The sequence below is a fragment of the Lepus europaeus genome, chromosome 4 (genome assembly GCF_033115175.1).
Source record: "Lepus europaeus isolate LE1 chromosome 4, mLepTim1.pri, whole genome shotgun sequence".
NCBI classification, from domain to species: Eukaryota; Metazoa; Chordata; class Mammalia; order Lagomorpha; family Leporidae; genus Lepus; species Lepus europaeus.
The window spans coordinates 9674747-9702721 of NC_084830.1; the positions used below are offsets into that span (position 1 = coordinate 9674747).

The 27975-nt window shown below is 55.3% G+C and overlaps 1 protein-coding gene across 1 annotated transcript in view; it reads right to left on the reverse strand.

Moving 5' to 3' along the window:
* TG (thyroglobulin) overlaps positions 1 to 27975 on the reverse strand; it is a 231540-nt gene that overhangs the window by 38108 nt on the left and 165457 nt on the right. The window lies entirely within an intron of this gene.

The following is a 27975-nucleotide window of genomic DNA, read 5'->3' on the forward strand; positions in this document are numbered from 1 at the left end:
GGAAGGACCAACTGGCTCTTTTTAGGGAGGAACTCTCACCCAGAACTTGAGTCCACGTGTTCCAACTCTAAATGCGGGGCTGGGAGAAATCGGATGTGTGACTCCCAGGCCCTGAGCAGGCCACTGGGCCTCCAGAAGGGTGACCACAGGGCTGAAGCTGATGACCGCTCATTACCCAAGAGTTCTCAGCCCAGGATGTACTTGGACTCTGTTCTACTCCGGCACCCGGAAGCCACCGGGAGTCACCAGGGAGCAGAAGTCCTATGCCCAGCTTAGGCAAATGCTGGTTGGAAATGCAGTCTGGGTGCAGAGCGCACATACCCACCCCAGGGGCCTCAGGAGGAGGGTCTCTCCTGCTTTGGGAGTTCAGAGAGAGGGGTTTATGAGCCACCTGGTAGCCCAGAGAAACCGCAGGACTCATGTGGATTTAATGGGAGGAGTGACTGAGGGAAAAGAAGGGGCCTGGGCGTCCACTCCCAGGGGAGTGGGTGGGGCAGCAGGAGTGATCAGGGGCCCTGTTAGCCAAAGAAGCTGTGGCGAGTTCGGGCTGGGTCCAAGTATCCCATCGGCCCCCAACAGAGGGTCTGGAACTCAAAAAGTAGGTCTTGAACGAGTGAGCGAGTAGCCGTGGGAATAAAGGAGTGAACAGATGAATGGAGGGAGGGGGGGGTAGGACCAAATCATTCTCCCAGATCCAGAGAGGGATTTGCACAGAGCAGGTGAGGGATAAAGGCTGATGGGACATCGAGTCTCCGACTATGCGAGAGACACCATCTGGAGGGTGTTAACCGTGATGGAGGATGGGTACGGCAGTGGGCGGAGATGATGGAACTATTTAGGGATGCCACCGGGTCATGTGCCTTGGTGCTGAAGATGCTGCGTGGCACTCAGTAGGCCCTCGGGAAACGACTGGGCACTCACACTCCCGGGGTGTGAACTTCTGATGGCAGAGGTGGTAAGGTGGCTGTTCCTTTTCCCCCAGAGCCTCGCACAAACCTTGGCGCACAGTAGGGTTCTGCCACATGTGTTGGACAGAACTGAACTGGAACAAGGGGAAGGCTTGTAGCCTGACTGGCTGGGTGAGGGGCAGACTGGAGAGTGGGGGGTCTGAGGTTGGGAGTCCAGTGGAGACTTACAAGGTGCACAGATGGTAAATGCACAGAGGGCGGCCGTGTCCACCACCTCACCTGAACCTAGAAGGGTACCACCCAAGTCCCAGGGACGAGTTAAAGTAGGGCATTCGATTGAGCTACTAGGATAGCTCAGGCGGGGTACCTGCTGTACATTCAAGTTCATGTTCATATTAGTATTCTCTTGAGTGCTTTCTACACTGGAATCATCTTTTCCTGACCTGAGAGTTAGACTCTGATTTGTAGCACTGCAGTTCTGGCAACACTTGGGCCAGTGTGATGACCGATGGATCTTTCATCCTGAGGCCCAGGGTTCTCTGTTCTGATCCCAGGAGCAAGCAGCTCCTGGTTTTACTCAGTGACAGCCCGTGGCATGTGGGCGAGAAGAGCAAAGGTGTAGCTTAGCCCCTGCTCAATATCTGACTACCAGACCAAGGTCTTACTTGGTCTTCTTCCTCTTTTTAAAAAATTTTCATTTATTTATTTACTTACGTATTGAAAGGCAGAGCAAAACAGACAAGTACACAGAATCACAGAGAGATCTCTGTCATTCAACAAACACCCACAGCAGTCAAGTCTGGGCCAGGTCAAAGTCAGGAACTCAATCCTTGTCTCCCACATGGGAAGCAGGAACCCAAGTCATGGGTCCTATCCAGGGTGCACATTAGTAAGGAACTGGAATTGGAGTGGAGCTGAGAACTGGGGCCCAGGCACTCTGATGTTGGATGCAGGCATCCCAGTGCCGTCTCAACTTCTACACCAAGCAGCCAGTCCTACCCTTGCCTTCTTAAAAGACACTGAAATAGTGGCAGGCATTTAGTACAGCAACTACACCAACACGTGGGATGCCTGCATCCCATACTGGCGAGCCTGGGTTTGAGTCCCGGCTCTGCTTTTCACTCCAGTTTCCTGCTAATATGCAGGCGATGGTCAAGGACTTGGGTCCCTGCCACCCACATGGTAGGCCTGGATTGAGATCCTGGCTCCCAACCCCGCTGCTGTGGGCATCTGGGGAGTGAACCATCAAATGCGAGATTTCTCTCTCTCTCTGCCTTTCGAATAAATAAATACAAAGTTAAATTCTAAGAAGAATCCACCCTCCGGCACTGTGATGCAGTCACAGTTGGCCTGCACACCACTTAATGTAGAACTCTCCCTGGGGTTGCCTCACTCAACACCCACAGTCTGCCTGGGAAGTGGGAAGAACTAACATCACGTAAAACAAACATATGCTGCTTACTTAACCATTCCTTTGTGCACGGCCCACTTCACTCCAAGAAGCATTTGGAGCAGATTCAGGAGAGAGTATCAGAGGTTTGAGAACCTGCTGGTCCAGGTGAGAGGGGGTAGGACCGCACGTTCTGAGTTCTGACTCCAGGGTGCTTCCACAGGATGCCCTGCTGCCCCAGCCCTCGGCAGGTGTCACGTGAGATCCAGAGGCAGCCGACCCCACGCCCGCCCTGTCGCCAGGCCCTCCTCCAAGTCTCCTTGGATAGTCCAACCTCGCCAATTCCCAGAGCCCTTTGGCAGTTCAAGGTGAGTGAATGGGGTGCGAGTTTTATTGGCATTTTCTACTTTGCAGAATGTTCTAGCTTTTCAATGACTTATTATCAAGTTTTTAATTAGGAAAAAATTAAATTACATTTAAAATATGAACTGCACACTAAAACGTCACTGACTCTTAATTACCAAGAGGAAAGCATGAGCACTTGTCAAGTGCACGGGTCAAGTGCACGGGTCAGTGAGTGAGTAGCCTGGCCAGGCCACTGCAGAACTCTCTGTAGGGCTGGTCAAGGGGGTGGGCAGAGGGAGACTCTCAGGGAGGAAGGGGGCGGCACCAAGCATGGAGAGGGCCCACACTGGGCCTGTCCACACCCCAGGAAAAGGCTGGCAGGGACCATTCTTTGTGCACAACCGTTGGTGTGCCTGGGTTCCTTCAAAGGTGAAACAGAACGGGTTTTGCCATTTTCACAGCAAAAATAGCATTACAAAAATCCACGGCCAAAAATCACGGGTGAGCAAAACCAAATTAAATTTACATGTAATCCAAAGAGAACCACTGTTGGATACCGTTAGCTTCCTGGTCCGTCTCTTCCATGTATGTGTATGTGTGTGTGTGTGTGAACACATACAGTTAAATATTTATATGTGGGAAATAAGTGAGATCATATTGTTCTTGAACATGCCTTTTTCACCTGACAGCCCACTGTGATTGTCACTCTGTGCTTTTCCAAGTTTTTTTTTTTTTTTTTAATGTCTGCATGTTAACTTGGACATAAGTGTTACACTCCACATGCCTCTTAAGTGGTGCACAGGTCAGGATGACCAGGGCGTGTCCATAGGAAGGATCGTCACTCGGCAATGTGAGAGATGGCATTCTCACAGCTGCTACCCTCTGGATGAGGTGACAGGAGCCGCACACGAGAGGCTGTATCTTCTAGGATTCCATTAGAGCAATGCCCACAAGAGGCGAAGCTGCGGCTGCAGAAGGCAAACCAGTGGTGGCCTGCAGCTGGGAGTGAGGGTGGGGGTGCTTAATCTCAGGAGAAGCTGTCAAGCCATTTTCCAAAGAGGTGCACCATCCCACACTCCGGCCGCAGCGGGAGAACCGCCCTGTTTCTCCACACCCCGCCAACACTCGTTAGCATCTGCGTGTCTGCTCTTTCATTACAGGCGTCCTAGGGGGTGTGAAGCATCGTCTTGCTGAGGTTTTGATTTATGTCTCCTTAATGACTGATGTCACTGAGAATCTTCTCAGGTGTGTACAGGCGCCTTGCACATTTTCTTTGGAGAAACAGCTACTCAGAGCCTTTGTTTCTGAGTTGTTTGTCTTTTTGAGAGTGAGTTACCTGTATTCCTTTCTTGGTAGGAGTCTCTTATCAGATCCATTATGGCCAATATTTTCTCCCACACTGTGGGCTGACTTCTCACTTTCAAGTGTCTTTGCAGCACAAATATTCTTAATATCGACAAGGTCCAATCAATCATTTTTTTCCTTTTGCCACTTGTGCTTTTGGGGTTGTGTCTAAGAAATCTTTGCCTTGCACTCTACAGATGCCTATTTTTGAATTTTTTTTCTTTTAGGGACAAGGTGCTGTCCACTTGCCCCATGGAAATGTTGAGCCTTTGTGTATCTTTATTTGCAAACTTAAATCATCCACCAGCTGGGGGAGAGAGAAGGAAGGGTAAACACGGAGTTGCACAACAGTGGGCACCTGCTGTGTTCTAAGCAGGTTACAGAGTGTTTGAAGCAGGGAGCAAGGCCAGCACTGTTTTATTCAAGAATGTCAGTGGCTCAGGGAGGGTGACCACCTTGCTCCAAATCACCCCTGCTTAGAAGCCGGGTGCAGGCTGTTCTGCCTCCTAGGCCATCACACCAGCCAGCCTCCACCTGCCAGACAGAATCTGCACCACGTCCCTTCTCCAGCCTCCTTGGGCAAACATGGAGTTCCATGTGTCCTGGCTGTGGTATTGCCTGTGTGGCTATGGATGCACCTGCAGGGGAGGCCCTCTGGGGGGCCTTTCCCAGGTGCTTCTTTGGCTTGGACATGGAGGGTGCATGGGCCGTGAGATGGAGAATTCACCTGCCGGACTCCTCCTCTGGGTCTTGGAGATGACAAAACGCCTTTTTCCACCTGTCACAAACGTGACGTCTAATTGCCTCCCTCCCTTCTGGCTGTCAGAAGCCATTTAAATGCCTGGCACTGAATTATTGCTGATTTCCAAGTGAAGGTGTCACACTTTAAAAGTGACGCCGTGAGTGACAGCCAAGGCTGTGGCTGCCCGTTACCACAGAAGAAATCCGAAATGCAGGCTCCAAGCCTCCCCTCGTACACTTCATGCGTACACATAGGCACGTGTCTGCCTTCATAAATAGTTGCAGAATTCTAACTTGCAAGACAGCCTTGATGTCTCTTTCCAGCCACTTGTTCTCCTAGCTTGTTTCAGGGACCGAGTGGCCCAGGGAACGGCCAACCCCACTAGGACTGCACAAAGGAGACGACGGCAGCCCCATGAGAATGGTGGCTTTGCCATTTTTTTTCGTGGTCCCTGCATGTGGCTTCCAGGGCGGCCATGCCAGCATGCCACACACTGGCTGGCGCCAATGGCAGGAATTTTGTTTTCTCAGGATTCTAGAGCTTGGGGTCTGAGGCCAGGCTGCTGGCAAGACTGGTGCCCCCCGAGACCTCCCTCCCTGCCTGTACCTCTTCCCATGGCTGCCCCTCTGTGCGTAGGGGACCCTGCGGTCCCTTATGTGTCCTGATCCCCTCTTCCTGAAAGGCAGCACTCAGAGGGCATCAGGGCCCACCCGTGCCTCATTTCAACTTAACTGCTGGCTGTCTCTAAACCCAAAGAGTCACCCTGTGAGACACTGGGGGCAGGGCTTTAGCTTACGGAGCTGGGGAGGCACGTCCTGGAACACCCTGCCAAGCCTCGGCCCCTGGGGCTGTGTCTGCCTTGTGCACATGTCGCAGGTGTACAGCAGAGGCGCCGGGTGAGGACCTCCAGGTGACTCAGGGCTCAGCTGGCTTACGCAATTTCCAGTCTTACCAGAAACAGTGCTCCACTGCACGCTCACTTTGCGTCACCGTTCTTTGTGAAGCTTTGAGAAACAACTCCCCTGCGTCAAAAACCTGGGCTTCTTCCGGTGGATTTAGAAATTGGGAAGGGCCGCATTCAATCCTCTGTCCCGGTCCTTAGGGGCCCTGTCGCTGTGGGCAAACCGAGGACTCTCACCAATTCCGTTTTGTCAGGGCGGGATTTGAGGCAGACGTCAGAGGCTTGCTCTGCTTGTTGGTGAAGATCCTGTAAGTCCCGGCGGCAGCCTGGGAGCTGTGCACCTGGCCCTCTGCCCTCAAGGTGGGGAAAGACAGAGGCAGAGGGCTGGTGGGAGGAACCCCAAGGAGGCAGGAAGCCCAGGGGAGCTGAGGTCTGGCCTCTCTGCATCCCAGGGGAGAGCCCGGGTTGCTGCTGCTCCCTGCACACCCTGACTTCTGCCGTGAGCCTTGATGATGCAAAGGGCCCGAGAAGAGGATCAGGAGAGAGCAGACTCCAGGAGCAGGGCGCCATAGCTGTTACTCTCTCCTTCTGCTTCCCTCGTCTTATTTTCTCCCCACTTGGCTTCCTCCTTCTCTCAGCAAAGGCACTGACCAGTAAGAAGCACCTACCGTGCTGCCCTAGCACACACACACCGCATGTGCAGCAGCTCCCAAGATGCTGGTGGGGACAGACAGTTAAGGGGGTGCGGGGCAGGCAACAGCACAGTGGGTGCCCGTGGGGGCTCAGGGGCCTCTCAGGACAGGGCCACAAGGATGCGAGACCTGGCGGAGGGACTTGTGCCGTGACTCCACGCAGGGGGAGTGGCAAGCCAAACCCAGAGGCGGGAGTAACTGGACGTAGAGAGGGGCCTTCTGAGGAGGAGGTGGCCTGGCTAAAGGCCGGACAGAGAGGCAGGACGCTGGCCTGTAGGAGCCTTCCAGGGACCATGGTAGAGGGAACGAGCCAGGAGCTGCTGTGGATGCATTGGGAAGGGGCTGGAACCAGTGTGGCGCTGACAGCTCACACCAGGCGCCGCCATGGGGAAGATGGCTGCTGAGAGGGGCCGGCGCTGCAAGTCGATGTCCAGGACACAGCCCCGACATCCTGACCATCCAGGGACCCTGGACACCACCTCTGGGGTTCCTGACGACGAAGCATCCAGTGGGCCAGCTGCCCCCAGGTCCCCGGCCCTGGCCTGCCTTGGCATTGGTGTCTGCAGACCAGAGGTCGCACACCCCTCCCTGTCCCACGTGCCCCGGCGTGTCCAAGTGGACCCAGCGTTTCCACTTCCTCATGCTGGGCTCTGGATGAGGACAGCCCTGACGGCTCCTGGGCTCCTCGTTCAAGCACACCCTCACGCCAGACTTTCCCTGCTGGACTCTCCCTTTCCTGGCGGGTGTAGTCCCTTCCTAAGCTCCCCAGGCATTTCTGTACACGAAATGGGCACACACAGCTGGCCCCGGTCTGCGCCACACTGCTTCCAGCACCATCATCTTCAAATTTGTCAAATGTAAAACTATTATCTCTTTAAAGAGATGCAGAAAACATAGGCAGAGCATGAGCTACGAGCTTTGGATTTGAGAAATCTTGCTGAGTCCCGCACCGGCACCTTGGCCACTGGCTTTGTTCTCTGGGTTTCAGTTTCCTTAGGTGCAAAATGGCTGCCTAAGGATGTGCGGGGTGCGGCACGCCCTCTCACCAGCTCTGTATTGTTAGAAGAGCTCTGCGTCCCCGTGCCTCAGTTTCCTCAAATGTAAAGTAGGGCTCAGGACACTGTTTCTCCCAGTCACCTGCAGAGATGGACGGAGGAGACAACACGGCAAATGCGTACTTGCGTACGTCCAACTTCCAGGAGACAGTGGCAGCCACGGAAGTCCCAACAGGCATTTCCAAGGGTGTTTGTGAAACTAAATATCAGACCTGAACTTCATCACCCATCAAACACTGTACAGACGCCAGGGATCATTTATGATATTATTACTACTCAAAATTAAGGGTAGTGGAATGTTCTTGATAAGGGCGTTGGGGGTTGGAACTCTATTTTGGCGGTGGGCACTGCTGTGTGCTGAGCTGCCCGGCTCTCCACCACCCCTGCTCGGCGGGTACTGAATGGACGATGCTGGCTGACCACGCCACATCTGTCAGATCGGCTTTAACTTTCGCTACTCTGAATGACACCGAGGCCAGCTTCAAGCTCGCTCTTCTGATGAGCACAAGAGGGTCCAGCTGTGGAGGAAAGCAGGTCTCACCCAAGTACGAAAGCATCACAGGACGAGAGCATTGGAGGGACTTTGAGAAAAGCCACGATCGCTCTGTTACAGATCTGCGCTCGTCTTGTGTTGCTGGAGCACACGGAGGGGTGGCAGGGCACGTGTCGCGGTATCACTGCTGGGAGCTGTTAAGAAATGACATGGGGGAAGCTGGCCGCACGGGGCATATCGTGAAAGTGCACACGGCTGTCTGGTACTGCAACTCTCTTATCAGGAAAATCCCACCAGTGTCTGTGACTCGGCCCCTGTGCCAGATGACACAGGGAATCAGACGGTCAAGCCCTCAAGGAAGTCCGCAGGCCCGGAGAGGGCCGGGTGTGTGTGTGTGTGTGTTCCTTTTGCATGCTGCTCCCTCAGTCTCTCCCTCTCATTCCCTTCCTTCCTGCACGTGGGTATCTGTGGGCTGTTCACGCCGTGTAAGCCCTAGTGAGTGCCAGGTGTTGATCACTGATGACACAGACCTGCTCCCTGCCTCCTTGGAACCCACAGTTTTTGGACGTCAGAGTGGTGGAGGCGTAGGGCAAGGTGGTGCTGAAACCACCTTGAAACGGCTCCTGCACGGCCCTGACACAGCCCCCACTGCCGCCTACTGACTTGTCCTCCTTTGGACGATCGGGACGCTGTCTCTGTCCTCAAGCAGAGCTAATGAGGCCATCTTCATCCTGCCCAGAGGACTGGCTGTAGACTGACACCCAAGGGCAGATAAAATGTGATGTTTCGCAGTTCCTTGTTAAGATCCGCTTTGCTGAAGAATGAAGCCTGTTTTCCCTCTTCCGTGTCTCTGTTAGAGTTGTGATCTTGCAACTGGTGTGCATAAAAGCCAGCACGAGAGCACAGGAAGAACATTCTAGAGCACTCCCTTGTAACTATCACTTGCGAACTCTGGTCGCTTTCCAGTCACTTTCACGTCGATGGTGTAAGTACCAGCTGAGTCATCTGAGCCTATCCTCACAGACTACAGATGAACCCACGGAGGCACGCCTACCTGACGCCTTTCGGCCAGTGAGGAGCACAGTGAGAAGCGTGGATGAGCCCACTAGCCGATCAGGAGTGGCCCTTCTCTGAGTGGGCTGCAGGACAGGGTCGGGCTGGGCCGTCACCACAGACACAGTTTCTGCTCTGCTGAGAGCCACCAAGGGTCGGCAAGCCTCCTGCCCCAGGATGCGTGCAGGGCCTGTGGCAATGGCTGAGCTGCAGGCAGACGACACGGGCCCTGCTGTTCTTCATCCACGGATGCCACGTGGCACGAGCCAGTTCTTGGGTGTGAGCTTTTGTGCAGAGGACAGGAGGAAGGCTCTGGGGCAGGCAGGGGTAAAGGAGGCCGTAACGCTTCCAGCAGACTCTGCATCAGGAAGGTGACGGGACTAAGTCTTTGCTGGGCCCCGAGAGGCGGCTCATCCCCAAGCCTGGCTGGGCCTCGGATGGGAGAAGCCGCTCCACCCCGTGTCCGTGAAGTCACAGACAAAACTCCACAGAGCCTGCGCAGCAGCAGCCAACAGGGGAAGCAAGCTGCAAGGAATCCTCACGAACGCCGAGGACAGTGGAGGCGTGGCTGACGGCAGCAGAAGCGGGAGACAGCTGCTGGGAGCTCTCCCTCCGTCCATTCTGGATCTGGGAGGGGCAGAGGATTTGAATGGCAGGCTCGAGAAAGGTCCACGACGGAAAGGACGGAGAAGGCGCAGAGAGAGGACCCTGGCTAGCTCTCCACCTGTCCAGCACGCCCCAGCTTCAGCTGAAGCCCAGCTCCCCACCCAGCCTCAAGTTCACTGCAGCATTGCCAGCATTTCCTTTGGTTTTCCCCAGCCCGGGAAGTCCCGCCCCCCCTGCCCCATCGTGTGGGCCATTCCGGGTGCCTGCTGGACTTACGCTGAGCTCCTAGTGGTCAGGGCATGCGTCAGCCCCACCTCACCTCCCCAGCGCTCCACGGCTCAGCCTCATGGCGGGCCCACAGAGCTACTGAATTAATACCCAGCGAAACGAAGGAGCTCCCAAGTCTCCAGCTTCTATGAAATAAAGTGCCACGGCTTAGCACATCCACAGGAAGTTAGTGAGAAAGCAAAGTTGCAAAAGACTGCAAGCAGGCCCTGCTCAGGGAACTTCCCGACCTGCTAACCTCCTTATCAACCCTCGCGAGGCCAAGAGCAGCGCTGTCTCCCCCAGGGTGCAGGCCCTAGGTTTAGGTTGAGCAATGGCAGAAGAGAACAGCTCTAATGAACCAACATATTTGTGCAACTCTTTGCAGCTGAGGGGGACAGTGGGAATGGAAGCCTCCATTTCCTTCTGGAGAACACTGTTGGGCCAGGAGGCCGCCCAAAGGAACCCAGAGTCTGAGCAGCACACAGTGAGGCCTGCCCTGGCCAAAGAGCTCACCTCCTCGGACTTCGGGGATGGCCCTGCTAAGGTGGACTCTTCTCTCCAGGGCAGCAAGGGGCTCTGCTCTGCCCTAGAGTGGTTTCCTCAGTTTGCTTATAATTTTCATAAGTTATTCTTTTGTTCCGAAGGCCCCGCCTTCACTTGTTTATTCAGGCAATGGCTAGTTTGGCTCATTTCTTTGGGGCTGGGCTCTGTGGCCAAGTACGAGACATGACCTGCTTTCCCAAGCTTATACCCCACCTTGGAAAGGCGAGAGGGACTTCCGTGTTCAACAGTCCCTCACAAGTTTATATAACCACATTACCCTAGGATTCCCAGGACCAAGTAGTGTTATGACATTTAGGCTGAGAGAGAGAGATTCTGAAACCTGTGCAAGGTCAATAGCTTCCAGGTACCCTGAATCCCAGCCTTGATCTTGACCCCAAGATGCAGGTGTCCTGGCCCTGAGTGCAGACAAACCCCAAGGGAGTTCAGAGAAGGAGCTCACTTCTGTGGGGCAGCTCTGGGCACAGGTGTCGACAAGGTGAGCTCTGGGCGGGGCTGAAGGGCCCTTTACCCCATGCCCCTTTCAGGGGATACGATGTCCATACAGGTAGGGGAAGGGAAGGCAAAGCACACGGTGAAGAGGCCCAAAGGACGGAGGCAGCAGGCTGGTCTGACTGGGGCAGTGAACACACACCCTCTAGAGCTGGGGGCCTGGACTCCGGTGTCACTCAGCCGCCCAGTGACAAAGGCAGTTAAACCCAAGCCTCAGTTTCTCCGGCAAAGTTGAGCCACAGACAGCGACTGGAAGAACAGCATCCGTGGGAGCCAGCTGTCTTTGCTGGCAATCCCCGAATCTTCGCTCGCTTTCCTTTCTCCCCACTCCTCCACAGCAGGCCTCTGCACCTGCCATCGCCTTGAACCAACAGTTCTTCCTCTTAGTCTCCCCGCCGGCCTCACTTGGCACAGTTCACGAGCCCCCCCTTCCAGCGCGAGGGGTCCCTTGCCACCCCCACCCCCTCAGCCACTTGCCCTGGCAATGTTCGTTCATTTCTCTGACTCAGTTCTTACAGAAGGTGCCCAGCTCCTCTTTACTAAAGGGGCGAGCGAGCTGGCACTCATCCAGCCACAGAGGGGCACACACCTGACTCTCAGAGATGGTCTAGCTTGCACGGCATCTTGAAGGTCACTCATCTGAAGGTCATTCATGTAGATTTCCCTCCAGATATGAGACTCCCATTGACAGTTTTGTGGCATCAAGCACAATGCCTTGCATGCCATAAAGAAATGCTAGCTGACCTGTCTGCCCAGGGCGGGCTAGCTTACTCCTGATTCTCCTCATTGACAGCCAGCTTACTAGCTCCCAAGGCTGCCTTTCTGACTTTCTAACCTTCCCGGAAATATAAATAAAACTCCCAAGTAGAGCTGGGAACCTGCGAATACTGGCCCACGCTGTGAACTTTAATCAAGCGTGGGGCTTAAACACTGCACCCCTGCCGCGGATGGATGCATTGTCTTGGAAACACTTAACCACCAACCCAGAGTCCCTCCGAGACGTCAGCTGGAGCAATGAGCCTCCTATTGCTTGGCTTAGGACGCTTGCCAGCCGCAGCCTGGCTCCGACAACTTCAAGTGCACAAAGCTCGCTGCTTACCCAGGGAGCCGTGTCATGTTAATGAAGCTGATGACCACTGCTCAGACCTAATCGAGCGACCCCCAACCCTGTGTGGGCTGGTGTCTTGAAAATCTGCCTCCGGCCACCGGCCTGGGCATTCACTGCTAATTAATTTTCAAAGTCCTGCAGAAGTCAGCTGCTTCCTGCGCACATGGTCCTGGGGGCCTGATCTCGTGGCCCGGCTGGTGCAGCGCAGCCTGGCTGACTCGGTCCTCGGCAGGGGCATCACTGCCAAGTGTTTGTGTCTTTCTTCTTGGGCTGGCTGAAGGATGTCAATGACCTTGACCGTGAGCACACTGCTGGGAGGGAATCCACCCTGGTCTCACCACCCCTCAGTGCTGGGTCCCCTTTGGAACTGGGAGCCCTGGCTTCCACTCTGCCTCCTATCCTGGCTCCCTCCCTCCCTGCTTCCTTCCTGTGGACTCTGGAGTTTTGCCATGGGACTGGTTCCTCCACTAGGCTGTAAACTCCCCCCCACCCCCCGGCAGGGAGGGGCAGAACTCCCGCTATCTATCTGTGGATTCCCCCATCCTCCCTCCGGGGGAGAAGTCTGCAATGGATGCTTGCTAAATTTGGCACCTCAACACACATGTGGCAGACATGATTTGGGGCAGGGCTAGGAAACAGGGCAGAAGAGGGTTTGGCCGTGAGCTCCATGGAGGCAGGGGTAGCCCTGCTTGGCGTGGAGCGAGTCTTGCACAGGTGCAGGTCCTGGCACATAGGGATGCTCACAAGCCTCACCGAGTGGACAACTGACTGGACAAATGCATCCCAAATGCAGGCCTGAGCATGAGACGAGCTCACGCTTGTGCTCCAGGGCTCCGTCGCGGGTCAGGGAGAAAGCCTCATGCACCATGAGGGTGTGCTGTGGGAGACAGAGGGCAGGAGCAGCCGTCAGGCCAGGGCGCTCTGGGAGCACGCCAAGGGAACAACACGCCCCTCCATCCTCCTTGGCGGGGCCTCTGCCCTCCCACAGGCCTTGACCTTCCTGTGCTGAGCAGTCTATGGCTCACGTGCCCTCCCTCTGAAAACTGCCAATCGCTCCCTGCCCTGCCTACCTCCCTGTCCTTGTCTGTGTGCCCAGGTGGTGCACCTGCCCCTCTTCTGTGCTGGGGGCGAGGGAGGCCAGGCAGAGAGCCAGCCTGGGGGAGTTTTGCCATCTTGCTTCCTTCTGCCATGTGCACCGGGGAGCACAGCTTGGCCAGCTGCAGGCCTGAGTCCCGGTGAAAGCCAGAGACTGGCTGACCCCAGCAGCCTCCACAGTCCATGAAAGACCCTGTACAGGTGTCTTCTCTGCTGAGTGCTCTTGGCCCTTCCACACCAGAGCACAGTGATGACATCGAGGACATTTTTGGTTGTCACCACTACGTTGCAGGAGGAGGGACCCGGAGGGCAGCTACTAGGTCAGGTTCAGGGATGCTGGTCACCATTGTACCAGCCAGCTCATCCCACACATACACAAAACAGACTGCTGTGGCCCACACTGTCAACACTACTGCGACTGCTAACCCCTTGGGGTCCCTGGAAATGGAGCTCTACCGTCTGAGCCACCTGCTGGAGCGGCCTGTGACAGGAGCCAGTGGCAGCGCAGGGTTCACCTGCTCTGTGGACCACCGTTCCGAGCTCACACCTCCACCTGAGCCCTGCTCTGGTCACACAGAGTCCGGTTGGAGGAGCATTTCTCAAACCTCCTGGGCCTCCTCTCAGTTACCCAGGAATCACTCCAGGCTAGGGGGATTTGCAGCAGGCCCCAGTCTCCCAGTGACTTCCTGGAAGTGAGCAGGGCAGGGACCGACCGTGACCTGGGCTCCAATTCCTGGGACCACGAAGGGGAGCCCACTCCACACACCCTCCCAACGAGACTTGTCTGCCTCAGCTCAGCCTTGTCTGTCCCCAAGCGTCCCCAGCCTGTGGTAACCAGCGGCACGCCCCGAGCTGGCTCCTCCTCCTCCTCCTCCAGGTATCAGCACAGTGACACCCAAGAGACAGCTCTCTGGCCCAGTCACATCCATCCAGTGCAGTTCCTTAGCAGGCACATCTCTGTCCCATGACGCCCCCAGAGCAGGCACGCAGGGCTGTGGTCTGCTTTGGTTCCTGGCTGGAGCCCATGTGCCCGGAACAGCAGCTTCTCAATGAAGCTTCAGGGAAGAAAGGATGGAGCGAGGGAGCGGGTTCCGAGTAGAACCGCCGGGATAGATGCACGGTAACTGCCGAAATGGGAGAGTGAGCAAACGTGGCACTCCTGGGCCCCCCGGCCCCGAGTGCCATGCTCTCTTCCTCCCCCCGAGTGCGTCTGTGGGGAGCTTCACTTCTGCCTGTTTAGCACTTGGTCTTCTGCCATATTTCCCCTCACCCCTTCCCAGCATGCTCTTCACACAGTGGCTTTTGTCACAGAGGAAGCCTCTGCCTAGTACAGAGTGCCTTCCAGATTTAGATCGCAATTCGTCTACACTGAGTGAAGTTTCCAAATGACTGTCGAGGTGGCTGCCACCAGCCCCGCGCTCTGCCCTGGCTCTGGGTGGGGGCAGCCTGTGGGTAAGTCACCCCACTCTGATGCTCTGTCCCTTCTGTGGGGGCTCTCAGAGGGCCACTCCAGCCAGGCCAGCCAGCATTCCCAGCCCAACAGGCAACTCCCAGAGCAATGCTGGAATCAGCATGCTGGAACCGTCTATCTCCTCCTCCAAGAAGCCTCCTATCTGGGTTTCCTTGCTTCAGACTCATACAGTGTGAACAGAAAGGTTTTACACAGATAGACATATGTGTGTATATAGAGCACATTCTGTGATACATGCTATATAACATACATTAAAGTTTCAAACCCATCGCAAAGCTGAAAGAGTAGAACAATGAACACCTCATATGAGTGTCCTTTGGAAAGTTTGTGGGAAAACAGAATTAAAAGATAAGCATATTTTGATGCAAAATACGGAAATCTACAAATGTTTTTCATTAGCTTTTGGGAAACCTATTGTATGCATAGATTTCAACGTCTTTTGCACTACAATACACTTCCATTTTAATCCTGTTTCCCACAAATGTCTTTGAAGTGCTTGGTATCCCCTTTGCCCAGAGTCACCCAGCATTAACACCGTGCCGCGCTTGTGTGCTCTCATTTCCAAGTCTCCCAGTACATTATTTTCTCTGTGAACCACTGGAGAGTTAGAGCCATGGTGCCAGCTCATGTCCAGATTCCTCCACCATGCCCCCTACGACCTGGAGCGTCCTCCCACCCCCCCACCCCCATAACCACAATACCATTATCACCGCCCCCCCCGGGGGGGGGACTGCCTTTGACTCAATCGAACCCCATGGGTATCTGCACAAGCTCCTACCCCACCCTCGCCCTGATCGCTCATGGTCTTTGCCATGACGCAGGATGCAAGCGAGCCCACACGCTGCACTGAGTCGCCCTGGCTTTTTAGCCCAGCATCTGGGGGGGAAGCTGTTTTTCATAAACCTTCTAGTATCTGCTGGTCGTGACCCAGCAAGAGGAGGAGAGCAGCGGGGCTGTTTCAAGCCTCTGATGATTTGACACAGCCAGCGCTAGTGACACAAGGCAACTGAACCAACTGGGAAACAGAAAACGCAAGCTGCACCTCTAAGCGTCAGGCCAGGGGGTGAGCCCGGCAGCCAGCTCCGGGAAGGCACGGGGCACAGCGACAGCCCCAGGCAACCTTTAGTTAGAGAAAGAGGGCCAGCTGCTCCAGGCCCTGGCTCTTGGGAAGCGAGCTGCCTCTGTTCTCCAGCGCTACATACAAATATCGATAACGCGTCTGTCTTCTCCGTCTTTGCAGAGAAGCCTGCTCAGTGTGGTCACAGAAACAGGAACCTGCCCCGCCACCAGCCCGCGCTCTGCTCGCTTCTCGCAGGAGGAAGTGTGCGGCTTTAGTGAGTGCAGCGCTGCCCCCGAGCCTGGGCGGCTCCTGCACACCCGCGGGAGGAGGCCCCGTCGCCTGCTCATTCCCCAGTGGCAGCAGCTGATGGACAGGCGGTGACGACGCCAGTGTCCCCTCCGGCCCCTCCGCAGCTGACTCCCAGGGAGGCCAGGCCTGGCCTTTGCAGGTATCTTGGGGGAGATGGCAGGGACGGGGCAGGGGCAGACTTGGGGATTTTCTGGTGTAGAGCAGGCAGGGTTGATTTTCTGGAGCCAAGAGCCCCCAAGGGCGCACAGTGGAGCTGGGGCCCCAGCCCGCGCCTCGCAGAAAGCGTAGTTGCTCAGCAAATGGCTGAGGCCTTGAGCTATGCAAAGAAGGGCTGGGGCTTGCAAAGGCCTCTGTCTGGCCAGAGGAGTTCTTTTGGCCAAAGAGCAGCCTGGGGGGGGGGGGGGTACCTAGGACTTGCTGTTAGACTTCCTAGCTGTGTGACCTTGCACGAGGCACTGAGACCTCTCCAGACCTTCACTTTCTCATCTGTGAGATGGGAAACGGCACCTGAGTCTCACGGGCATTGGTGGATTAAATGAACTCACACGCCGGGGGCCAAGGCCGGTTTCAGATAGGCGGCAGGTGCTCAGCCCTGGAGTCCTGACCGCCGTGGTGTGTGGGGCTCAGGTGGCTGAGCGGCCACAGCGGTGCTCACTGGGTCTGCACAGCCAGAGGTCAGTGACAAGCGCACAAGTGAAGGGGTGTGCATGGGGAGGGGTGGATGAAAGGAAGGGGAAACGTGGGAAGCATACGAACTCTCAAAGCCTGCTGGGATCGGAGAACATTTGGGAGACCTAGAACTTTCTAAGCAATGTGGCACACGCTACCCGTTCCTTGAGGCACCCACATATCCTGAGAGCCTGGTACTGGGGCTTTGGCCTTAGGATGTCCTAAGTTGGAGCTCTGTTGAGTAGACAATGATGCCTCCCTCTCCTGAGTGACAGGGGAGGGGCCTGCAGTGCTCAGAGCCATCCTGTGGGCCTGCTGTTTGCTTTGGATGCGTAAGAAAACAAGACTCAGAGAGGTGAAGTGACTTGTCCAAATAGCCCAGCCGGTGGGAGGCAGAGGCAGGGAGGGGCTCCCAGGGACTGACAGTGGTGAATGACAGAGGCCCGGGTCCACACAGTGCCTTTCACGGCAGGAGAAATGCATTCTGTAGTCTTCGAGCGGCCACTGTACTATCCACTACAATCATGGCCCTGCAAGTCTAGCAAACTGGCTGTGGTCCTTTGACAACAGGCAAGTAAGCCCGGATGAACATTCTGGCAAATTCTGTTGCAACTGCTACGCCCCAGTTAGAAGACTGCCAGTTCAGAGTGGTTAATACACCACAAAAGTGAAATAGGAGAGGATGAAGCGCCCGTGGCTCAGCTCTCCAGGTGGGCCGCCGATGAACTGAGCCCCTCTGGACAGTCACTGTACCTCTCTGAGCCCCCATAAAAAGCAGCCCTGCTTCCTAGCATGTTGGAAAGAAGTTTACGCTGTGTGCACTCTGTAGGAGGTGCTAAGTCGGACGCAGCAGCTGTGAGCACCATCCCTAACCAGACAATAGCCACTCCCTCTGTTAGCCAGCAGGGCACACACAGTGGTTGGAATTGCAATGCCACCAAGCTGGGCCCTTTTTTCCAGCTTGCCAAATGCATTCCTTTATTGCTCTTCTGTCTGATACAAATGGAGCAGGCACGGGGAGGACTGCATTGTAGTCAGCTGAGATCCTTCTCCTAAGACAGAGGTACTGTCTCACTCAGAGCTGTGGGGGTTGGCAACACACTTCCGAGATGCATGGGCCTGTCTTAAAAACACAGAGAGCATTTGGCCCGGCACGCCCCGATCGGCTTCCTGCAGTAATACACGCTGCTGGGTTCTCATTTTGCACCTGCCACACAGCAGGAACTCCTTTCCCCTGGTTCTGAGAGAGGCTGGAACCAGAAGGTGTCTTTAAGGGCTTCCACTATGTCCTAGCAAACCATCTGATTCTTGGTAGTAGCTGAGGGCCCTGCTGGACATTGACCCATCTGTCTGTCCATTCTCTCAACAAATACCCGCTGAGGTCATTCCATGCGACTGACTTCCCCACTCTCTGACTCTACTACAGGTCTGAAGGAACCAAGAACAGCCTGTCCCAACCACTTCCTCCCATCCGGGCACCACGAAGGGAGGGGGTGCATTTCACTATGGTAACTCTGGCCGTGGACAGAAACAGGAGCCTCAGGGCTCAGGGGCTCAGTAGGTCACACTTCTCTGGGCAGCAGGCAGCCTGGGACCACGGCTGGAGAGCATGGGGTGTGTGTGTGTGTGTGTGTGTGTGAGAACAAAGTAGGGACCCAAGGAGAGTCTAGGAAAGTGCAAAGGTCCTCTGGCTTGCAGTGGACCTAAATGGTGACCTCGGACAGGGCAGGCAGACCTGAGAGCAGGGCACCTCCTGCATGCAATACACGGGGCCCCTCATATGCATCACAGTCAGCCATTCGACCTGATGGACTGAGTGCAAGGGAGGAACCAGGCACCTGCCAGGGCAAGGTTTCCCACTGAGGAACAGAACCAACGTGGAGGCCGTCCTGGGAAAGCTATCGCAGAGACGGGTGCTCACTAAACCCTTCCTGAAATGAATGCATGAAGACGGACGCCGTATTTCCCGGGGGGAACAACGAGAGCTTGGGGATGAGGAAGCGAGGAAAGCCGGTGTAGTCGGTGAAGTCAGTTTAAGTCAATTCTCCCATTAGCCCTGGGAAAGGGACACATTGCCCTTGACCTATAGATGTGCCACCAACCCTCCTCTCCGCCCCCACTTTCCAAGTCTCCTGGGCAGCCAGCTTAAAACTTGCATCTTCGGAACACAAGCTCCAAGCCCCCTGCATCGCAGCTGCCTCAGGCTTCTGCTCTGTCTATATGCCTAGCAGCCCACTGACTGCCCATCTGTTATGGGCGGCCCCTGGGCACACAGAACAGCGCACCAGAAGCTTGCTATGAAGTAGCGATGGTTGGTGTTATGCCATTCTCCGGCCATTTCCTTCCACCCCAGGGCATGGCAGGTGGCACAGAGCCAGCTCACCTCGATTCAAACCCTGTGTCCACCACTGACAAGTTAGGTGACTGCTCCAGCCTCAGTTTCCCCAGTCCCATCTGAGGTCCAAGTACAATGACGCACACACCGTGCAGAGCTGTGCAGGTGGGAGGACTCACCTTTCCTCCATGCTTGTGAGCTCCTCCCGCACCTGCTTCCTGTGCTCAGCCTCGCCAAGCGTCAGGGCACGCCGCCTGGACACACACCATTACAGGGAGGCAGACTGACTAACCGATGGCCAAAGTCAGAAAGGGGCTTGCCCGTCACCACAGGGAAGACGGCAGAGTAGACATAATGTGTGACAAGTCAAAATGAATGGGGGGAAATGGGGTTCACTCTTGTGCTCCCAGTATTGGAGTCACTGTCCAAGTGATTTTATGACACCACATCGGCAACCTCAGGGCTCAGAGCAGAAGGGCAGAACCCCGGCAGCTGGCTCCCTGGCTGGCTGCCATGGGGTGGCTTCTCTGTGGTCGGAGGCAAGGGCGCCTGGAGACACAGGACAGTGGGCATCCTGGGACCCAGGCCTCCGTGTGTTTTCCTCTGGTCTCACCAGCAGCCCCAGCTCCTAGAGCATCTATCGTTCAGATTAAAATTTCATCAAACTGGGATGCAGGTATTGGTGGTATTAGGAATGGGAGCAAAAAGAACTAGAATACTAGTATTTGAATGTTGGCCCCACGCCTGAATAGCTGTGTGACCCTGAACAAGAAACTTAATCTCTCTGAGCCTCAATTTCCTTCTCTGTGCAATGGGGGTTTGTTGGAACATGAAATGAGTGTGCATTCTTTGAGCATCTCACTGAGGCCTCCACACAGTGGATCGAGCCTGCTCTCTCTTTCCTTTGAGAACGGAGCTCTCTGTAGGCTGCCATTCCAAGTAAGGAAAGCTGCCTGGAGAAAGCCTCAGCACAGAGTTGCTTCCCTCCAGAGTCTCTCTCTGCACATTTCCTCCCACCCCTGGGGTCCAGACGCGTCCCAAGGGAAGCCGGACATCAGCCCGGGGCAGTATTGACACGGCCGATGTGGGCAAACACTGCGAATCCGGACTTTTCTCCCCAGCACTCAGTAATAAGCCTGCACCTGCACAGCTCTGAAGCACTCTCTCCCAGGCACACGGCTTCCTTCCTCTATCCTTGTGGGGCACCCACTGCGTTCCAGCCATGAGGAAACCAGAGATCGGAGGGCTGCCTTCACAGAACGTACAGTCACGCAGGGGAGACAGGTGTGGGTCAAACGCTCACACACATGACCAGACAAGCACAACCCACCCCAGGAGCATTGCCGGCACCCCTGAGGAGTCGGCTGGGATGGCGATTCGGAAATGGAGTAGCACAGTGGTTCCTGTCCCTAGGAGCAATTAACACCATCCTGAGGGTCTCTTGCAAGACCCCAGGCCCCAGCAGAGCAAGCGCCCGAGAACCCCGCAGCGGCCCAGCATCTGTGTGACTGACAAGTGACTCAGGCACAGCCCGCATGTGCTGGGTTAAGCCACGACACCATTTCCATCTCACAGATAAGCTTCTGAGTAACACAGGCGATTCACGCAAATGTACGAAACACACGGCTCAGGCTTGCTGGGAAGCGTGACGTCACAGAAAGCCAGACCTTTCTGATGCCCATGCCTGGATGCTGAGGTGACACAGCCTCTCGGGGAGGTCTCCATCTGCCTCCCAAACACTCACATCTGAAATGCAAAGGCCCGTTCTTTGTAATTGCTGGGGATCAAAATAATGGTCTTTGTTGTTGTTTTCTTCTTGCCAGTGTTTGTCATGCCAGCCAGATTACAGGGTGTGCAGGCACCCGGGGCCTGGCCCGGGGCCCAAATCCCATTTAGAACATGGTTTTTGTTGAGGAATGTGTTCTGCATCCAACAGAATCCCCAACCACGTGGCGCCCTGGCCCCTACCGCCCTGGGTGGTGGGGACGCTGCAGGAGGAGAGGAGCAAAGGCCCGTGTCAGAGATGGCCCTCAGTGGCCACCTCCGCCTGCTAGGTGTCCCTCACCTGCACCCCTGCACTCCACCTGCCCTTGACGGGGCCACTGAGGTGGGTACACCAGCCGTGTGCCTGGCTGTCAGCCCCTGCTCGCACTGATCTGAATGCAGAAGCCCAGCCACACAGATATGGCAACGGCCACCAAAACGCCCAAAGCACAACCAGCAATCAAGAGCAGAGGTTCAGGACTTAACAGAGGGTGAAATTCAAAGGTGCCCCAGGACTGGGCAGCCCTCGTCTTCTTTTCGTGACATCTCAGAATGACCAGAAAGTGTCCCCTGGGACAATTCCATCCTAATCCAGCCTCAGGTTAACGCCTCTTTGTGAGCCTGAGAACAGGTGAGATCACTTTCCAGGTCCCTAGGAGTAGAAGGGGCTCCGAGACCCAGCAGCCACACTGACAAATGATCCGTGGCTTTCTGGTACAAGGTGCACAGAAGACTTAACTGGGTGACCTTGAGCAGGTTGCTTGTCCTTTCTGAGCCTTTTCTCGGTAATGCGAGGGTGTTGAGCTGCAGTTTTTTCAATGAGTGCTTTATGATATCCCAGGATTAAAGTGCTCTACCCAGAGCAGTGGAGGGGCAAGATGGTGAAGCTCCAATCCCACCCAGCAAGAAGCCTGCATCTAGAGAGCTCCTAAGGATGCTTTCTTTAAAACAGTTTGAGCCATAGCCTAGAGGAGACTACCCCAAGTTCTCCCAGCGGCTCTTCCGCGCCTCTGATTTCGAGCCAGGCATGAGGAGACTGGAGAAATGCCTAAGCCCCACTGAGCTGCCCACTTGCTCTCTGTGTCTCGCCCTCGCCCCACAGCCCAGGAGCCCACAGCGATGCCACAACTCTCTTCTGCAGTTCCGCAGAAGGCGAGGAAGATGGGCTGAGGGCAAAGGCCTGTGGCTGCACCTGCAGCTACCCTGCACTGGGGAACAGGGAATAATGTAGGTCACGGGCAGGCAACCCCAGCAGGCAGGCAGCCCCCAGTCTTGCGCTTGGGGAGGCGCACCTGTTGAGCGGGTCAGGATGTGGTGCGGGTGCCCCGGAAATCCTTTGAGATCCTTGGCAGGGAGAACAATTAGACGTGCAGCCCCTGCGCTCCTTCTGCTTTTCCTGAAGCAAAGTGTCAGCCCACAAGCAGGGCTGAGCCGGCTGGGAGACGGTTATCCAAGCCACAGCCGTAGTCATGGTGGTGCAGACAGTTAGGGCAATAGAGCCACGGGCCACCGTTGTGTTCAACTCTTTCCCCACCATCCGTGAGGACCCTAAGGAGCGGAGATGGGAAAGGACTTGCTGTGACCTGCCCACTCGATCCCCCACCTCCAGGACCCAGACGTGATAGCAGTTACTGTCTTCTAACACATCTCTGCTGAGACGTGACCTATGAGGTAGCCCTCACAAACTCCCGTAGGCTCAGAGGAAGGAAGTGACGTGCCAAAGGACACAGAGCCAGGCGGTGGGGAGCCGGGATCTGCCTCCAAAATCCGCCCTTTAAGGCTTCCTCATCCCTTTCAAGCTTCAGATTATGCAAGCAACGTGTGCACACGGGACAGAATCTGGGTCTTGTAGAAGCGGGTAAAGAACAGCTTGATGGATTCATTGGTAAGCTCATGATCCTGAGAAAACCCTGCAAAACAGTTTGGAAAATTTTCCTTTCTATTGTTCTGTGCACCATATACACCCAAGCGTATTAGATTGTTATGAAGACAGGGCACTGTAAGCACAGCTAGTCTTTCTCCTGCTTGTTTGCTTTGGTTTTCCAATTTGCTTTGGCGCTCCCAGCACCCCTGCCTCCACTCTCCTGTCTGCTCCCCACAGCTGGTTCCCCAGACCTGGGGTTCCAAACACTGCTGTACAACAGCCCACACACCCCTCAGGGATCCCAGGCCCCTTCTGCTAAGGGTTCCCCCCAAAAGTGATGGTCCCTGGAGTTCACTTTATGACTTTTAAAAAATCGCTTTTCTGTTCCCTTCTTAGCCTGGACCAGAGGGTGGACAATGGGGCAGCACTTCCCAGGGGCTCAGAGCACAGGTTCTGGAGTCAGGCAGGCCTGGTTGGAACCCCAGTTCTACTTCTTCCTCTATATCACCTTGCACACATCCCTTAACCGACCTGTTCCATACAAGCCACTGTGGCGACAAGGATGGGGTACGGGGCTCACCAACAGCTAGCCTCTTGCCTCGCAGGAAACAGAAGCTGACTGACCCAGTGGCAGGGCTGTTCTGGGGGTCACTGCTGCTGCTGGAGCCAACATCGGCTACTTCCAGAAGTTCATGGAAAAATGGAATGAGGAGGTCAGTTTATTTTGGAGCAAAGCATTTTGAGATTCTGTATACAAGGGGTCTTCCAAAGTTCCTGGAAAATGTGTATTATGCAAAAAACGGCATGGATCTCAGATTTGTTTGCATCAAAATGAACTTGCAATTCCATTTTTCCCATGAGTTTCTGGATGTACCCTCGTACATGATGGGTGTGAGGCTTCTCTACGCGAGGCGTGGAGGTCCAAGCCCTAGAGGTCCTAGGGAGGTGTGAACAGCCGTGACCAAAGGAAAGGGGCTGCATCTGCAAGTAGGCTTTCATATCCCACTGTCATCAACGGTTTGGTTCCTGGTTGTGCTGTGGAGTTGGCAGGTTCTGAGAAGCCCGGTGCCTCGTGTTTTGGTGACAATGCAAAGCACACAGCCAAACAGCCCAGGCTGTGGGAGACGGGAACTACACCCACACGGGCTGCCAGCACACAAGTGGTGTATTCCTGATGGCGACCCCCTGCAAGCGTGCGTCCCTTGCACGTCACATGTCCACTCATGGTGACCAGCAGCCATACGCTGACCAGCTGACCAGAGGCCTAAGACAGCAGCAGGGTTCCAAGCAGAGAGCGCAGGATCCGAAACCCGGAGATATGAGGTTTGCCAGCTCTGGGACCGTGGGCAGGCGGGCTGACCCCTGACCTCCATGTGATGAAGGGACGTGGTCAACACAGGTTTCACGGGTGTCCATGGACTGCTCGCCCAATGGCAGGTGCTGTATGCGTTACTGGCCTTCCCTTGATCCCGTAGAACATGAAGAAAAAGTTTGGATTCTGTCTAGCGGGATTTCGTAACGAAGCTACGATGAACCTGCTCTCTTATTAATAACTTTCAAAAAGACAGTGAGTCTTGATAGCTAAAATTAAATGAGGTCAAAAGGCTCTCTCTTTGGAGATCCTCTCTCATTCATCTCATTTTTCCGAAGAGGAAACTGAGGCCCAAGGTCACACAAAGCAAACCTCACTGATCCACAGACTGGAGGGAAAACGAGAGGAAGATCACTGTGGCTCCCTGACCTGGAACCTCGGGACCAGCCCGCCGAGGCCGGGGCGGAGGAAATCCCGCCTCCTCAGAGTCAGTGTTAATTAACTCATTTCTCTTTTGCCCTTTTCCTATTGTTCCGAGAAGCAATTTCGACTCTGGGCCCCTCTCTCCCACACCCAGCCGCTGCATAAAACTGTCACCGATTCAATCAGCTTGTGCAGCGTTCTCATCAGGGAGCCTCGAGCTCTCGTTCTCCGGGGGCATTCTCACTCTGCTCAAATGAAAGCCTCGCTCGCCTGTTAACTCCTTCGTGGAGACGAGGAGGCAGGGAACAGACCACCGAGGAGCTTTCTGGTGGGTGATTTTGGAGGGCTTCTAGGCTAGCCGCAGCCCCCGCTCTCACAAAGCAGACGAGCAGCGGACAGAAGGGGCTGGAATGCGAGAGACGGAGAGACGGCGTGCGTTAGACGGAGGCCCTGGGCTGGCGGGAGTGACTCGACCTTCCTCGGCTCGCGACCCTGGGTAGGTTGGACTTGAGTTCCTTGCAGGGACCCCAGTTTTCCTATCTGCATGCTGCAAGTTTTCAGCCTTTTTCCTCCTTTACTGGGTACCAGGGATCACCCCCAAAATACCACGAGAGCCTGTGAGGAGATGCAGAATGTTGGTGGGAAGGACGGAGATGTCAGAGTTCATGGTGAAGGTCGGCAGCCTCTTCCTGACTAGCTTTCTGTACGGCTGTGGGAGAAGGAAGGGGAGGGACAGGCATCAAGGTGCCAGCCTGCTGCTCAGACGTGGCTCCGGTCAGCAGAGGCCACAGGCTGGAGGGAAGGGGGTGCCAGCGCTCCTGGAGGGGCGGGGTTCAGGGCACAATCTCTTGGTGCTTCGTGACACCTGCTACCACGTGTCCAGTGAAAGAGACAAACTGGCATTGCTGAGGGCACTGTGGTGAGGGAGGAGCTGGGCCAGGCCAGCACACACCTGCGTCAGAGTTTTCTCCCCAGGAGCTCAAAGGCCTCCCTCAGTGGTCACAGACTGGGTGGCTCAGGCCCAGAGGCAGCTGGGGGGGAGGAGGCAAGAATGAGGAACAGGACCGAGGTGGTGGCTGGCCTGCATGGCACAGCCTGGCACATTATGCACCCATGGCATGAAGTCTGTATGGGATAGCCTGTGCATGTCACATGCCTGCTTTGTGAGGTCTGCATGGGATAGCCTGTGCACGTTACACGTCTGCTTTGTGAGGTCTGCATGGGATAGCCTGTGCATGTCACACGTCTGCTTTGTGAGGTCTGCGTGGGATAGCCTGTGCATGTCACATGCCTGCGTTGTGAGGTCTGCATGGGATAGCCTGTGCATGTCACATGCCTGCTTTGTGAGGTCTGCATGGGATAGCCTGTGCATGTCACATGCCTGCTTTGTGAGGTCTGCATGGGATAGCCTGTGCATGTCACACACCTGCTTTGTGAGGTCTGCATGGGACAGCCTGTGCATGCCACACGTCTGCTTTGTGAGGTCTGCATGGGATAGCCTGTGCATGTCACACACCTGCTTTGTGAGGTTTGCATGGGATAGCCTGTGCATGTCACATGCCTGCTTTGTGAGGTCTGCATGGGATAGCCTGTGCATATCACACGTCTGCTTTGTGAGGTCTGCATGGGATAGCCTGTGCATGTCACATGCCTGCTTTGTGAGGTCTGCATGGGATAGCCTGTGCATGTCACACACCTGCTTTGTGAGGTCTGCATGGGACAGCCTGTGCATGCCACACGTCTGCTTTGTGAGGTCTGCATGGGATAGCCTGTGCATGTCACACACCTGCTTTGTGAGGTTTGCATGGGATAGCCTTGCGCATTACACACCTGCTTTACAAAGCCTGCATGAGATAGCCTGTGCGCATTACACACACACTCTGTGCAGTGCTGCCAGCCTTTCAGAGCACAGAAGGTTTGCTCCTTCCCTGGTACTGTCTGAGACGGGGCCCTGGGGCAGTCCTGTCCCTACTGCGTCCATGTTCTCAAATGGCGCTGCCGTTCTCAAGGCACTGGCTCAGAGCCCAGACGCTGCAGCTGCCCGCCAAGAGTCTGCTAAGCTGAGGGGAGGTGGGTTCCAGTTTCTCTCCTATCTCAACTCAAAAGCATGCATTCTTGAGTGTCTTCACCTGGCCAGGGCCTGGGGACAAGGCTGACTGGGGTCAGGGTGATGTTCTTAATACCTGCCCCACCCAGAGGAAGGATCCTGCCACACCCAAAGGCATCCCCCCCACCCTATTTGTGAGAGTGGGGAGAGAAGGGCCCAGGCTTCGCCTTAGCAAGGGCCTTGCCCTCTGCAGTCACCAAGGCTGAGAGCATCTGAAGGCAATGGGGTTTGCACCTCATGTAGAACCTGAGGCCCTTCCAGTCTCGCCTTCTGTGGGGCAGCAGAGTCTGTTGATTGTGCAAGCCTGGTGACTACATGGGGAGTGTCACAGAGCATCACTTCAGGTTATGCATGATCGCTGTGTGTGTAACAGTGTAGCCTACATGAACTTCTACAAATCCCTCGTTTGCTTCCCCTTCTTTCTTTAATAACCCAGGAGTCCCACCAGATGCCATCTGTTCCCCTAGATCAGGCAGCGTGCAGCCCTGCCTGCCCTTGGGAAAACCCTGTTCTGATTGCGTGATCTTTCCAGAAACTGTGCAGGTGGTCCCCAACTTAAGACTGCTCAGATTACCACGTATACACTTTGCAAGAGCAATGCACATTCTGTAGAAGCTGTCCCGGGAATCCTGAATTTCGGTTTTTTTCCCCTGGCTCACAACATAAGATACCATTCTCTCTCATGGCGCTGGGCGGTGTGGCGGGGTGCAGCTCCCTGTCAGCCTCGTGATCCTGGGAGAGTACCACGCAGTGTGCAGCAGGTCACGTGGCCGAGACACACTTCTGATTTGCAGTATTCTCAATTTACGGAGATGGGTTTTTCAGGATGAGGCCCACCGCAAGCCAAGGAGCAGCTGGATGTGTGAGGCATAGAGGGGACAGACGCCATCTGTGAGTTGGCCTGGCTGACTTAGGGGCCCTTCCAAACATCTAAGAGCAGGGGGAAAGTAAGTTAGCAGCTGGGCTGGGGCCTGTCCCTTCTCTCCTGTCTCTATCCCCACCAGACAGGGGCAGCTCTACCTGTGGGCGTGGCCTTCTCCAATCCTCTTGCAGGAGGCAGCTTCTCTGAGACTCTGTTCTGTGGTTCTCTACGTCCCTGTACCAAAACACCTGTCTGAGGGCCCAGAATTCGCTCCTTTTCGAGGACATTAATGCCAACGGGACAAAGACGGGCTATGTCCACGACTAACACGTGTTTGACCTCAGGCCGCACTGCAAGTGTTCTGCGTGCTATGAATCAGCTAATTTTTTAGCCATAACCCAAGGCTGTCCTATAATCACCCCCTCCGCAGGCAAGCAAATCTAGCAACTTGCTGCAGACCAGCCACCTGGTATGTGCACAGCCGGAAGGCACGTGGGGTAGCCTTCCTCTAGAGCCCACCCTGGAAACGGTAGCGGAGCAAAGGGGAAAGTTAGCATCTGTGGGGCACATCTTAGCTCCACCACCACTTGCCACGTGACTCTGCACCTGGCACCTCTTTGAGACTCAGTTTCCTTCACAGCAAACTGGGTTCATGGAGGCAGGGACTTGGCGACACGCAAAAGCAATGGCTGAGTTGAAAGTCCCTGAACCGCACTTGTTAAGAAACTCAAAGAGATGAGAAAAGGC